Source organism: Salvelinus alpinus, chromosome 7 (genome assembly GCF_045679555.1).
Source record: "Salvelinus alpinus chromosome 7, SLU_Salpinus.1, whole genome shotgun sequence".
NCBI classification, from domain to species: domain Eukaryota; kingdom Metazoa; phylum Chordata; class Actinopteri; order Salmoniformes; family Salmonidae; genus Salvelinus; species Salvelinus alpinus.
The window spans coordinates 24,968,240-24,973,396 of record NC_092092.1 but is presented as its reverse complement, the minus strand read 5'-3'; positions in this window follow the sequence as shown (position 1 = coordinate 24,973,396).

Below are 5,157 nucleotides of genomic sequence, written 5' to 3'. Positions count from 1 at the left end.
TTCGCAGGCCACTCCTGCTGTGGGCTCAAACAAACCAATGGCATCTTGGACTGTCTGAAAGGCTGGTTGCTTCAGTTCGGAGGTGAGTTGTCCTACATTTCAGTTGCCACAGAGGTAGTTGCTATGGGTTGCTATGAGAAGCAGTGAGAAGCATTTTGGGGGGGGTTAATATTTCAAGGTAGGCTAGGCCGAGTATACGAGTATGCAGTTACACAGAACCTTTTCCTTCTGCATACTGCTCAGGGCTATTCCTTATAGATTGAATCCATCAAAAAATGTGCTTGATGGACACACTGCGGATGTTATACTTTCATCATCAATGGGTACAGAGAGAGTCCCCACACAACTGCATGCATTGTGTCTTTTGTAAGCAAAATAATTACTCATTTTGATTATGGGATTTGCTGTGACTTAGAGGACAGTTGGAGTTTAGAGTTACCTTGGACATAGTCACAGTATAGCCTATTCCATTTGAACAGCCATTGAAGTAGCTGTAACAGTTGGAGACATTCTGAATTAATTCTGAATTAATTAAGGTTCAACACATGCTCACCTGTTTCTCTCACCATTTTCAGCCTCAAGCATATTTGATCACATCTATAAGCCAGGGGGAGCAGCAAGGTTGCCTTGTAACTCCTGAAATGCAAATATATATTTTTATTTAACTAGGCAAGTCAGTTTAGAACAAATTCTTATTTTCAATGGTGGCCTAGGAACAGAACGACAGATTTTCACCTTGATTTTCACCTAGGGGTAGAACGACAGATTTTCACCTTGTCAGATCAGGGATTTGATCTTGCAACCTTTCGGTTACTAGTCCAATGCTCTAACCACTAGGCTACCTGCTGCCCCATGAAATGCAAAGAGGCAGTATATACTCATAAGGATAGTTGATAATAGAAATACAATTTTACGGTGAAGAAAACACAGCAGCCTACCACTTCTGATGTGATATTGCACCCCAAAATGAGGAGATCCTTTGCTGATGAAAATATAAAATTAATGCTAAATGCCTTGAAGGTCGCATTTCAAGGCCTCTAAATGTGAATATCAACTTTATGGTTTTTAAAATCAGGCTTCCTGCCTGGTTATGACCCGATGAAATGTGAATGTTGAACATCTGGACGGTAAACGTGTCTGTAATATGTGCAGTCTGTCTGGGCGTGAAGCCCCTCAGCTAAATAATCTATGGCTCTGTTGGATCTAGGCCTAGATCCATGTGCAGATGAAATGGACCATGTGTGTGTGTGTGTGTGTGAGAGAGATATCTCCATGGTGTGATTTTGGACATTGGCTCCTGTTGATTAGGCCTAGGAGTGGCAGACACATCTGGTGGGTGCATTTGAACAGTGGTTGTAAATCTTGGCAGGAGAGGGAGTTTGGGCCTCCCTCGCACTACAGCTGTGTATAATAACTCACATTAGAACACACAACTGGACTTCTCCACCACCACCCTCCCAGTATACCTTTTAGTCAAATCAGAATAGGAGGAACTCAAACACCAGCAGAGCTAAAAACCTTCTGCATAGCCATGAAGGAATGTTATAGGGGAAACATTACTTTAGAGTGGACATCTGTGAGTCATATGGAGAAGTGTCTGCATTATAACAGCCTGAAAATGGTTGATGGATGGAAAATAGCAGCGTAAATTTGCTGTCACTTTGGCATTTCTGGTAGGATCTCCTCATTTTGGGGTGCAATATCACATCAGAAGTGGTAGGCTGCTTTGTTTTCAATAAGTATTCAATAAGTACTCAACCCCTTTGTTATGGTAAGCCTAAATAAATTCAGTGTAGAAATGCGCTAAACAAGTCATAACATAAAATGCATTGACTCAATCTGTGTGTAATAACAGTGTTTGACATGATTTTTTAAATGACTACCTCATATCTGTACCCTACACATCCAATCCAATCTGTAAAGTTCCTCAGTCGAGCAGTGAATTTCAAACACATTCAGCCACAAAGACCAGGTTCAGTCTTCTGTCCAACAGACACTGGGAGACAAATTCACCTTTCAGCAGGACAATAACCTAAAACACAAGGCCAAATATACACTGGAGTTGCTTACCAAGACGACATTGAATGTTTTTGAGTGACCTAGCTACTGTTTTGACTTAAATTGGCTTGAAAATATATGGCAAGACTTGAAACTGGTTGTTTAGCAATGATCAACAACCAGCTTGACAGGGCTTAAATAATTAAAAAATAATAATGTGCAAATATAGTACAATCCAGGTGTACAAAGCCCCTTAGGGACACAGAAAGACTCACAGCGGTAATCACTTCCAAAGGTGATGCTAACATGTATTTACTCAGGGGTGTGAATACTAATGTAAGCGGTTTATTTCTGTATTTCATATTCAATAAATGTGTTTCTAAAAACATGTTTTCACTTTGTCATTATGGAGTATTTTATGTTGATGAGCATGACAAAATGTTGAAAAAGTCAAGGGGTATGAAAACTTTCTTAAGGCAAAGTATATTTAGTTCAACTAGCACCAAAGTGCTATCAGACTTCTAATACCACTGCAGGGTGAAAGGGGGCCATAAAATTGTGAATCACAAAAAAAAGAAAAAGTATAGAAAAGTATTTTGTGTTTTGAAAATACTAATTTCAGCTCTCAAAAGTATTTTGTTACAAAGTACATAAAATCAAACTTTATTTGTCACATGCGCCGAATACAACAAGTGAAGACCTTGCCGTGAAATGCTTACTTACAAGCCCTTAACCAACAGTGCAGTTCAAGAAGAGTTAAGAAAATATTTACCAAATAAACTAAAGTAAAAAAAAAATATATTAATAAAAAGTAACACAATAAAATAACAATAATGAGGCTATATACAGGGGGTACTGTGTCAGTGTGCCGGGGTACAGGTTAGTCGAGGTCATTTGTACATCTAGGTGGGGGTGAAGTAACTATGCACAGATAGTAAACAGTGAGTAGCAACAGTGTACAAAACAAACGGAGCGGGGTTATTTATCCAATTTGACGTTTTTCACATGTATCCTAAAAAATGTATCTAAAAGTATATTTTAAATGTATTTCTTTTGTATGGGTAGTGTTTGAAGCAGATGAGTTCAGTCAGTCTTCACTTCCAGCAGCATCAGAGCTGTGTCCCAAATGGCACCCTATTCACTTCATAGTGCACTGCTTTTGACCAGAGCCCAATAAGTAACGCACCGCATAGGGAATACAGTGCCATTTTGGACACAACAACAAACAACCTAACCCCACTCTGAGGTAACTACCCTGGGGCCTATAGGTTACCGTCTCCTGGTTAATAATTCATAGCACAGGAAGAGTCCACACAGTAAGCTAATGTAGCACACAATAACAATATGTGTGTCATGTTACCAGAATCTTTTACACTAATCTGGGTAATCAGGATTTTGGGTTTGGACTGACAATGACAGTAGCCCTCCACTCCCAGGGCTTGTCTCCAGTTATCGTCAGTGTCAGACAGGTGATGAGATGTACTGTATTATATGCAAATTGGGCACATATACAAAAGCAAAACATTTTGTATGGCAGAGTGATGGTGGCCGGCAACTTTTGGCATTGGTTGTCATCAGAGATGGGCATTATTTCTGCTACATGTATTTGAAATATGTATTTTAATTACTTCTGAGCTGAACTGCACTCCAATGTATTTTGTAATAAGACACTTTGGAAAGCTGTAATTTGTATCTTCAAAATACAAAATCCTTTTCTATACCATTCCTTTATAGCGGTTAAAAATGTTTTGGCCCTCTTTTACCCTACATTGGTATCAAAAGTCTGATGGCACTATGGTGTGATAAGAGTGTCTGCTAAATGTATGTGTATCGAGTGCCTATAGAAGGTCTATACCCTCTTTACATTTTTCCACATTTTTCACACATACTCCAAATGTTCAAAGTGAAAGAAAGTTATAGAACATTGGATAAGTCTCCACCCCCTGAGTTAATACTTGGTGGAAGCCAGTTTGGCAGACATTACAGCTGTAAATAATTTGGAATAAGATTCTACCAACTTTGCATAACATCTTTGGGCAACATACAGTGCTTTCAGAAAATATTCATACCCCTTGACTTATCACACATTTTGTTGTGTTACAGCCTAATTCAAAATAGATTAAATCCCCAACAATTCTCACCCATAACCCATAATCACAAAGTGAAAACATGTTTTTAGAATTCTTAGCAAATGTATTTATAATGAAATACGAAAATACACTACATAAACAAAAGTATGTGGTCACCTGCTCGCCGAACATCTCATTCCAAAATCATGGGCATTAATATGGAGTTGGTCCCCCCCTTTGATGCTATAACAACCTCCCCTCTTCTGGGAAGAGTTTCCATTAGATGTTTGAACATTGCCGCGGGGACTTGCTTCCATTCAGCCATAAGAGCATTAGTGAGGTTGGGCACTGATGTTGGGCTATTACGCCTGCGTCGCAGTCGGCTTTCCAATTCATCCCAAAGGTGTTCGATGGAGTTGAGGTCTGGGCTCTGTGCAGGCCAGGCATTGGGGCATGTAGTGTTCTCCTGGCGTCCACCAAACCCAGATTCTTCCGTCGGACTGCCAGATGGTGAAGCGTGATTCATCACTCCAGAGAATGTGTTTCCACTGCTCCAGAGTTCAATGGCGGCGAGCTTTACATTACTTCAGCCGACGCTTGGCATTGCGCATGGTGATCTACGGCTGCTCGGCCATGGAAACCCATTTCTTGAAGCTCCCGATGAGCAGTGCTTGTGCTGATGTTGCTTTTGGAACTGTTCAAACTGAGGACGAACATTTTTATGCTCTACGCGTTTCAGCACTCGGCAGTCCTGTTCTGTGAGCTTGTGTGGCCTACCACTTCGCAACTGAGCCGTTGTTGCTCCTAGACGTTTCCACTTCAAAATAATAACACATACAGTTGACTGGGGCATCTCTAGCAGGGCAGAAATTTGAAGAACTGACTTGTTGGAAAGGAGGCATCCTACTGTATGATGGTGCCATGTTGAAAGTCACTGAGCTCTTCAGAAAGGCCGTTCTACTGCCAATGTTTGTTTATGGAGATTACATGGCTGTGTGCTCGATTTGATACACCTGTCAGCAATGGGTGTGGCTGAAATAGCCAAATCCACTCATTTGAAGGGGTGTCCACATACACTATATATACAAAA